The sequence below is a fragment of the Pseudophryne corroboree genome, chromosome 6 (genome assembly GCF_028390025.1).
Source record: "Pseudophryne corroboree isolate aPseCor3 chromosome 6, aPseCor3.hap2, whole genome shotgun sequence".
Lineage (NCBI taxonomy): Eukaryota > Metazoa > Chordata > Amphibia > Anura > Myobatrachidae > Pseudophryne > Pseudophryne corroboree.
In genome coordinates this window covers 194,770,645-194,780,843 of record NC_086449.1, presented here as the reverse complement: position 1 = coordinate 194,780,843, position 10,199 = coordinate 194,770,645, and the positions used below count along the sequence as shown (strand labels likewise).

The 10,199-nt window shown below is 48.6% G+C and overlaps 1 long non-coding RNA gene across 1 annotated transcript in view; it reads left to right on the top strand.

Moving 5' to 3' along the window:
• The window catches only part of LOC134935125 (uncharacterized), an 11,556-nt gene extending 3,212 nt beyond the window's left edge, over positions 1 to 8,344 (top strand). Inside the window, exon 2 of the long non-coding RNA XR_010179918.1 lies at positions 7,966 to 8,344. This is a non-coding gene — a long non-coding RNA (uncharacterized LOC134935125). The remainder of the gene's footprint in view (positions 1 to 7,965) is intronic.
• Positions 8,345 to 10,199: the final 1,855 nt, after the last annotated feature.

Below are 10,199 nucleotides of genomic sequence, written 5' to 3'. Positions count from 1 at the left end.
GGAGGGTGTTGAAAGGATAGGCTCGGGCGATCCCGCCCCGGCCGGCCAATCGCCGGCCAATCACTGGGTCTTTGTTGAGGAGGATTTTAGGATCCCTACGGAGTATTTGCTCTTCGGGGTATGAAGTTCGCCTCTTTATGACGGCCTTTACGATGGCCTTTCACGGTGCGTTCAGGGTGGGCGAGCTGGTGTCCGTTTCTCTGACTTCTGCCTCACTCATGCTGGCGGACGGTTTGTGGTGTAGGATTCAGCGCTCCAAGACTGACGTAGTCGGCAGGGGGCAGTGGGTTCGAATGGGTCGGGCTTGTGTGCGGGGCATTTGTCCAGTTATCGCGGCCCGGTCTCCAACGCCTGACGGGTGGCTCGTCCATAGACGGTTCCCCGTTGACCAGATATCAATTCCGGTCGGTTTTGGGGTGTTGTATTTTATACCTGGGTCTATCTCCGGCCGACTATGGGACTCACTCTTTCCGCATCGGCGCTGCTTCAGCAGCCGCTGCGGCGGGTTGGTCCGATGTCGAAGTCCGGGCACTAGGTAGGTGGAGGTCTGGTGCAGTCAGGCGCTATATCAGGCCTTTTCCTCCCAGTGCGCCCCTTTGAGGATTAGCCGCTCGTCACGGTCGCCCTTTGCGATTGTGTGGGCCTTGAAGAATTTTTGCTTTATCGTTGGTTTTAATTACATTTTTTGCCGGGTTCAGTATGGTATGCCGGCGGTCGGGCTCCCGGCGACCAACATACCGGCGCCGGGAGCCCGACCGTCGGCTTACCGACAGTGTGGCGAGCGCAAATGAGCCCCTTGCAGGCTCGCTGCGCTCGCCACGCTGTTTTATTCTCCCTCCAGGGGGTTCGTGGACCCCCACGAGGGAGGATAAGTGTCGGTATGCCGGCTGTCGGGATTCCGGCGCCGGTATACTGTGCGCCGGGATCCCGTCAGTCGGCATACTAAAGACCACCCGTTTTTGCCAGCTAACGAAGTTTTGTGTTTTTGCCTCAAGTCAAATTGGGCGACCCCCCCCCCCCTCCCCTCCCAGGTTAGGTTCCCCTTTTTCTCCATATTATCTTTATTTTGTTTATTAACCTCAGTCACACCCTTCTTTTGCAGGACGGCAGCTAGACCCGCACTTTATATGGTTTGTCGGCCATTCCTATATATACTGGCTGTCGGTGTCGGCTCTGGCTTGCGACACGATCCGGTTTCCGGAGCTCGGGCTGTGCGCTGGTTGGGGTGTAGAGGCCTCCGCTGGGACAGCCTGCGGGATTGGCTTAGGTCGTCAGTCGGACGTTTCGGGTATCCGCTTTTTCTGGTCCTGCATCTGGGTGGCAATGATCTGGTGCGCCGCACTGGGCTTGACATTTGCCTCGAGATCAGACGTTAATTGCTGGAGCTTATGGCAGACTGGTCATTTTGCCTGATGCTCTGGTCAGACATTGTCCCTAGGAGGTCTTGGTGCGGAGCCTTTAACCCCAGGGAGATTGACCTGGTTCTGAGGCGGGTCAATTAGGTGGTCGGTCGCGCTGTCCTCGGGCTGGTCGGGACGCACGGGAGAATCTCCTTCCGTGATCCGACGCAGTACTGGTCTGACGGGGTGCATTTGTCGCCAGCGGGTATGCTGATCTTTTTGGAGGACATTATTCGGGTCTTTAGGTTTGTTTAGATTGTGTTCTGCTTTGTTTAGTTGAGTTGGGTTTTTTGCGTTCGGTGGCGGTGACAGGTTGGTAACCTGGCAGTTGGTCAGTTTCTGAATGGTTATTTTAGTTTAACTTAGGAGTTTTTATGTTAGTAAGTTCAGGTGTACTTTTAGGTAATTTTATAGTATTATAATTAATTTAGGGGCACCACTGTACCTGGTGGGCCCATATGATAGATCATAAACATATGTGGATATCGGGGCCGGTGGCCCAATTTTTACCCCGTGGGGGCGGAGTGTACCGCCATCCCTACAACTGTTGGTGGGCAGGGGTAGTGGCAGAAGGTCGACCCCTGGCCTTGGAGTTGGGATTTCCGATGTCTGGGATGGTGGCAGGAGGCCGATCCCGGAAAATCTGGGGCAGAAGGCTCCCTAACACATGTTTTTTATTGCTTAATTTTCTCTTATTATAATGTTGATCACCCATGTTACGTTTTATCATGTTTAACTGTTCATCTCCCCGCCACCTTAGTTAGAGAGGGAAGTCTGCATTTTAGTTTTAGTATTAATAGGCCTTCCTCTCAGTCAAAAATGAAAAGCTGACCCCTTTCACGCCAATTACAGTTGTTGTGCATTTATTTACTAAGATAAGTGTGCTTGAGTGGCGTGCGGATGCATCTGACGTGTGAAGTTTAAGACTGTGTAGGGCATATAATGTGACCAAGCAGCATAAACTCACCGTCTGAGTTTGCGGCGCGCCACTTAATGCATCACCTTGGCATGGGTATAATGTTTTTGTGGGAGGAACGTGAGGAAAAACGTTCAGGATCATGATTGGCTGGATGATGAATAGGGGCTGGTCTGACAGACATATAGCCTGCAGACCTAGGAAATCCTGCCTCTTTCCAGTTTTCCTCGTGACCCGCCCTGGGGATTTGTTTTTGTTGCTGCAGTTGGGTTCATTGTGTCGGATTTTGGTGGACGGTTTCTGAACGGTTATTTTAGTTTAACTTAGGAGTTTTTATGTTAGTAAGTTCGGGTGTACTTTTAGGTAATTTTATAGTATTATAATTAATTTAGGGGCACCACTGTACCTGGTGGGCCCATATGATAGATCATAAACATATGTGGATATCGGGGCCGGTGGCCCAATTTTTACCCCGTGGGGGCGGAGTGTACCTCCGTCCCTACAACTGGCCTTGGAGTTGGGATTTCCGATGTCTGGGATGGTGGCAGGAGGCCGATCCCGGGACATCTGGGGCAGAAGGCTCCCTAACACATGTTTTTTTTATTGTTTATTTCTCTGTATTATAATGTTGATCACCCATGTTACGTTTTATCATGTTTAACCGTTCTTCTCCACGCCACCTTAGAGAGGGAAGTCTGCATTTTAGTTTTAGTATTAATAGGCCTTCTCAGTCAAAAAAAAGCTGACCCCTTTCACGCCAATTACAGTTGTTGTGTATTTATTTACTAAGATAAGTGTGCTTGAGTAGCGTGCGGATGCATCTGACGTGTGAAGTTTATGGAAGCAAAGACTGGATATCCATATCATTTTGTAACCAGTGGGAATTAATAGTTTCATAGCTGTAAAAAAATCTAGGAAAAAGTCCTCCCTGCCAAACCAAAAGCTCAGTCTTCTCCCAAGGAGTATTATTATTATTATTATTATTATTATCCTTTATTTATATGGCGCCACAAGGGTTCCGCAGCGCCCAATTACAGAGTACATAAACAAATAATCAACCAGGAAAACAGCAACTTACAGTTGACTACAATATAGGACAAGTACAGGGTAAATAAACATAGCTACATATGCAGATGACACTGGAATAAGTATCAGGTGGCAGAAGACTGCTGGATTTGGTGCAGCTGAAGATTATTAAAGTAAGAAAAGGGTAAGCACATGAGGGAAGAGGGCCCTGCTCGTGAGAGCTTACATTCTGAAGGGGAGGGGTAGACAGACAGGGGTGAGACAGATGGGGTACATAGAGAGCGTGGAACAGAGGTTTAGGATGAGATTTGGCTGGGTTTGGTGAAGAAGTGGGTCTTGAGAGCCCGTTTGAAGTTTTGTAGAGAGGTGGAGAGTCTGAGGGGGAGAGGTAGGGAATTCCATAGAAGTGGTGCAGCACGTGAAAAATCTTGGAGGTAGGAGTGGGAGGAAGTAATCCGTAGGCAGGAGAGTCGGCGAGCATTAGCAGAGCGAAGAGGACGGGTGGGAGTGTAAAGCGAGATAAGATCAGAGATGTAGATGGGAGAGGAGTGGGTGAGGGCTTTGTAAGCAAGTGTGAGAAGCTTGAAATGGATTCTGAAAGGGAAGGGGAGCCAGTGAAGGTCTAGTAAGAGAGGAGAGGTGGACGTAGTGCGTTTGGTGAGGAAAATGAGCCGGGCAGCAGCATTGAGGATAGATTGGAGTGGAGAGAGGTATTTGTCAGGAATGCCAGTCAGGAGGAGATTACAGTAGTCCAGTCTGGAGATGACCAGTGAGTGGATAAGAGTCTTAGTAGCATCCTGGGTCAGAAAGGGTCTGATCCTGGAAATATTTTTTAGATGAAAACGGCAGGTTTGTGAGAGGTGCTGAATGTGTGGTTTGAAGGAGAGGGAGGAGTCAAGGATTACTCCAAGGCAGCGCACTTGGGGGGTAGAGGAGATAGTAGTGCCATCAATAGATAATGAGATTGTAGGAGGTGAGGTTATGCGGGAGGGAGGGAAGATGATCAGCTCGGTCTTAGACATGTTAAGTTTAAGAAAGCGCTGGGACATCCAGGAAGAGATAGCAGAGAGACAGTTGGAGATACGAGTGAGCAGAGTAGGGGAGAGGTCTGGAGAGGAAAGATAGATTTGAGTGTCATCAGCATAGAGATGATATTGGAAACCAAAAGAACTAATGAGCTTACCTAGTGAGGACGTATAGAGAGAGAAGAGAAGAGGACCAAGGACAGAACCTTGGGGTACCCCTACAGTTAGTGAAAGTGAGGGGGAGGTGGAGTCATGAGAGGAGACAGAGAATGAACGGTCAGAAAGGTAGGACGACAACCAAGAGAGGGCAGTGTCACGCAGACCAATGGAGTGAAGGATTTGCAGTAGGAGAGGATGGTCCACAGTGTCAAAAGCAGCAGAGAGATCAAGTAGAATAAGTAGAGAGTAGTGTCCCTTAGATTTAGCAGCATGGAGGTCATTGCATACTTTTGTAAGGGCAGTTTCAGTGGAGTGGAGAGGACGGAAGCCAGATTGGAATGGGTCAAGCGGTGAGTGTGAGGAAAGAAAGGAAGTAAGGCGGTTGTAGACGATACGCTCAAGGAGTTTGGAGGCAAAAGGGAGGAGAGAGATGGGTCGGTAGTTGGAGAGAGTGTTTGGATCAAGGGTAGGTTTTTTAAGAATAGGAGAGATGAGTGCGTGCTTGAAGGCAGAGGGGACAGTGCCTGACGAGAGGGAGAGATTGAGAAGGTGGGAAAGATGGGAACAAGCAGAAGAAGAGAGGTAGCGGAGGCGGGAGGGGATAGGGTCAAGTGGGGAGGTGGTGAGGGGACAGGAACGAATGAGGGCCATGACTTCCTCTCCAGATGCATGGGAGAAAGATGACAGAGTTGGTGCGAGGGATGGGGAGGGTTGGTAAGGGATGGGAGAAGGCTGGTTACTGATGGTCTGGTGTGATGTGATGTCTTGACGTATGGAGTAAATTTTGGATGTGAAGAAAGTGGCAAAGTCAAGAGCAGAGAGTGAGGAAGGGAGACGAGGTGGAGGTGGGCAGAGGAGTGAATTGAGAGTGGCATAGAGGCGCCAGGGGTTGGAAGACTGGGAGGAGATGAGGTTCTTGAAGTATGACTGTTTAGCAAGAGAAAGGGCAGCACTGAAGGATGAGAGCATAAGTTTGAAATGGAGGAAATCTGCCTTAGAGCGCGATTTCCTCCAGTGTCGCTCAGCAGTACGTGAGCATTTTTGCAGATATCTGGTGCATTTGGTGTGCCAGGGTTGAGGTGTTAATTTGCGAGGGTGAATAGTGGTTGGTGGAGCAACAGAGTCAAGAGCAGAAGTAAGGGAAGCAATGTACGTGGAAGTGGCTTGTTCAGGGCATGAGAGAGAGAGAGAATAGGAGAGAGAAGTGAGTCAAACAGGGAGGAAAGGAATGTGGTGTCAATAGCTTCAATGTTACGCTTAGTGATGGTAGCCTTAGGAGGTTGAGATGGGGAAGTCGAGAGAGATAGGTTAAAGGAGAGCAGGTGGTGGTCAGAGAGGGGAAATGGGGAGTTGGAAAAATCAGAGATATCACAGCGGTGAGTGAAGACCAGATCCAGTGAGCTCCCATTCACATGGGAGGGTGAGGAGGTCCACTGGGAGAGACCAAGTGAGGAGGTGAGGTTAAGGAGTTTAGAGGCAGGGGATTGTGTGGGGATGTCAATAGGTAAGTTGAAATTGCCTAGGATAATGGTGGGAATGTCAGAAGAGAGGAAGTGAGGAAGCCAAGAAGCAAAGTTGTCGATGAATTTGGAAGCAGTGCCAGGGGGGCGGTAAATGACAGCTACTCTAAGATGGACTGGTTGGAAGAGGCGTATGGCGTGGACCTCAAATGTAGAGAATATAAGGGATGGTTCTGGTGGTATGAGTTGGTAGGAGTAACTAGAAGGTAAAAGGACCCCAACACCACCCCCATGGCGACCCCCCAGGTCGGGGGGTGTGTGTGAATGTGAGGCCCCCAGCAGAGAGAGCAGCAGCAGAAGTAGTGTCAGAGGGCGTAATCCAAGTTTCAGTAATGGCTAGTAGGTGTAGGGATTTGGAAATGAAAAGGTCATGAGTGGGGACCAGTTTGTTACAAACAGATCTGGCATTCCAGAGTGCACAGGATAGGGGGTATAAGTCTGTGGGAGAGATGTGAATGAGATTATCAGGGTTGCTGTAGCGATGAGGTGGGATTAACTTTGAGGGCAGGGATGATGAGAGAGTAGTGATGGTACGGGTGCCTGAGCTAGGAGGGGAAACTGCAGGAGGTGGGCAGGGAGGGAGGTCAGTGTGATGTGGATGGGGGTGTGGGGAGGTGACAGGGAAGGGAGAGAGGGAGCAGGGCTGAGTTGTGGGGTAGCAGGACCATGGGGCAGAGGTGAATGAAAGTGGGGTAACAGGAAAGGTGGGGGAAGGAAACAGAGGGAAGGAGGGGAGACAGAGGAGGGGAGAGAGGAGGAGGTGTAGGAGACTAGGGGGTAAGGATAAAGATACATTATTAGGTAGACACTGAGTGATGTGGGGGGTATAGGAAAGCCTTGACATAGTGTTATGTAGGTAAATAGGTTGAGGGAAAGTGGAAGTAGGAGAGGAGACTGTAGGGGAATCCAAGCAGAAGAATTGCAGAAATGCAGGTGAGAAAAGCAGTGTAGGCTCAAGGGGTGTAGATTTAGTATGAAATGAGTCAAAAGTGTAGATAAAGTGGGTGCAGAAATGTATTTGGAGTGTAAGAAATGATAGGATTGTGAGAGGTTTAAGAAGCAATGGTACTTATGTTAGATGTTTTAAGTGTTTGCAGGTAAAATTGCATTGGTGCAGCTGTGCATAAAAAAACAAAATTACAATAATACAGATACAAGCATTTGTAGGTGAAATGGATGGTTTTTGAATTGTCCAAGTAAGGTTGTTCCGTGCTATTTATTCTGATGCAACAATCAGGAGGTGAGTGATCTGAGGAGTAAGTGACTCACATTTGTTTTTAGTTTTTCAGTTTTTTTGTTTGTTTTGTTTGATTGATGTGCTTCCGTTTTCCTTCTTTTTCACTTCGATTGAACGCTGATTGAACGCTGCTGTTATTTGTCAAATTTATCACGCTTCGATTTTAAATGCACAGCCAAACGGCTTTACACAGCCTACACCATTGGACTTAAGTAGAATACTATTACAAGTGAAACCAATAATTGAAATCTGCAACCACACCCCAACCCCTCAAATGCCAGGCAATAAATTACCTTAAAAACAACACCCAGGCATTCCACAAAGATAAAACTGGGTCTATATCATTCAAAACTTTAAAAAGTACTTCAAAAACACATACTATGCAATAATGTTTCAATTTGCATTACCCAGCAGAATTAGCTTTGCATATATAGAGATATAGTGCAACAGAATATGATGGTAGTTGTAGTCAATTGTAATTACCCAGCAGAATTAGCTTTACAGATATTGCCATCATATATACACAGTATTTAAAATAGGTTATACTATGTAAGTAATGGCAATACAGAACAGACTGCCTTTGTGTTCTGCAAGTGCCCTGATTCTCCTCCTCACTGTATATACTGCTGGTAATACTCTCTCCCTTCCTACTGAATTATTCTTTCTCCCCCCTCCCCCTCAGGGCCTCATCATGCAAGTTAAGTTCTCCTCTCTGCACCCCTGCAGTGAGTTGGCAGCCCAAGCTCTGCTGACAGATGATCCTCGCTGCTGTCTACAGATAGGACCTGTGTGATGGATACTTTTCCTGTGAATATTATGGTTGCAAATTAGCATGTTTATGGAGGTAAAAGTGCCTGTTTGTATTCTCCTAGTCAGTGTCTGCAAGGACTGCGCTCCATCTGCTGCAGAGAACCTGGTGGGAGAAGAGTAATCTCAGCGATTCGGATTGGTCCACACATCTGCCGTTTTGCTTATCCCTGGACTGAGTAGCTCCCCAATATTATTTTACATAAGTAATGTTTACACTGATAATCTCCTGTAAATTATATGTTATGAACCCACATCAGTGACAGTTTTTAGTATTCTAAAGGCTGCAGCAACTTCTGTATTCTATGAAAGACCATCCATTTTACTTCATACCGTATGTGAATATCATGTATCACCTGGAAGTGATATCCTTTGTTCTGGTCATGGAATATGGGTTTAATATCGATTGCAAAACATCCAATACTGTGGAAACACCAGAAAATTATTGTTTCCCTATAAATGTGTACTCATTTTTTTTTAGTCTCTTACGTCCTAGGGGATGCTGGGGTCCATATTATTACCATGGGGTATAGACGAGTCCATCAGGAGCCATTGGCACTTTAAGAGTTTAATAGTGTGGGCTGGCTCCTCCCTCTATGCCCCTCCTACCAGACTCAGTTTAGAAAATGTGCCTGGAGGAGCCGGTCACAGCTAGGGGAGCTCTACAGGTAAAGTTTAGTTTCTTTATTTCAGAATTTGTTTTTTTACAGGGAGGCTGCTGGCGACAGCCTCCCTGCAGCATGGGACTGAGGAAGAGGAGCAGTGTCCGCCCTGCGGGGTCTTGAGCCACTGCCCCCGCTGACTGGAAGTTGAGCTCCAGAGGGGTCTGATCGTGCCCCGCCGCAGGGGAACGCTCGCCCTGGCAGCCAGCCGCCACCCCATCAGGATGCTGAAAACAGGCAAGTGAGTCACTGTCTCCCCTTGAAAGCGGGGGGACAGTGTAAATGTAGGCGGCTAGTGGGTAGGGGTGCTCCTGGAAGGCCCAGCGGTACTGGGAGGGGGGCGCCCTGGGCCAGCTCCGGACCCAAGACTGACCACAAGCAGCCTGTCAGGGTCTAAGGATCCAAGCCAGCTTGAACTTCTCCAGCCAGTATAATCTGCATAGAGCGGGAAGACAGCGCCATTGAGGGGGCGGAGCTTCTCAGAGTGGACCCAGCAGCGTTCAGCGCCATTTTCCAGCCTGCAGCTCAAGTGGATGCCAGGTCCCTCCTGCTCAACTCCAGCTATCTGTGCGGTACCAGGGGGTTGTAGAAAGGGGGGGGGGGGGGGAGACTGTGTTAAGGCTGTGTCACCTGTTAAGGGACACAGTCAGCGCGGGTTTAGGGTTTCCCTATACTATAACAGCGCTGTGTGTGGGTTGGCTCCAATCTCTGTGTCTCTCTGCCATTCTTGGGGGGGAAACTCTGTCTGCCCAGTACCCTGTGTGTTTGTGGGGTGTTTGAGGTTGTATATCAACATGTCTAGGGACACTGTTTCATATGCTGCAGAGGAGTTGTCTTCCCAGGAAGACTCCATTCCATGTAATCAGGATTGCACTGTTTTAGCGCAGATACCAGCTAGAGAGCCAGAATGGTTAGTCTGTATGAGGGGGACTATTTCTCAGATTTCTGATAGGGTTTCCAGGACTGAGCATGCCACTCAGGTCCTCCAGTCCTCTATGGTGGTATGGTCTGATACTGCCTCCTCGGGGTCCCCTGCAGTACATTCTCAAAAACGTGCGCTGTCAATTATGCAGGATGACACGGACACCAACTCTGACACGGCAGACGGTGATGGGGATGTGTTGAGGGGGACAGCATCACTTGCCAAGGGGGTGCAGTTGATGATTGAGGCTGTTAGGGATGTTTTACACATTTCAGACACGACTCCGGAACAGGTGGAGGAGGCCTTTTTTTACAGATAATAAGAAGCCTCCCTCACCTTACCGGCATCCAAAGAATTAAATGCTATGTTTGAAAAGGGAAAATCCGGAAAAGAAATTCCAGATTCCCAAAAGGGTCTTGGTAGCTTTTCCCTTCCCAGAGGAGGATAGGAAGAGATGGGAGTCCCCGCCGATATTCGACGCCTCTGTCTCCAGGCTGTCCAAACAGGTGGTATTACCGGTCCCGG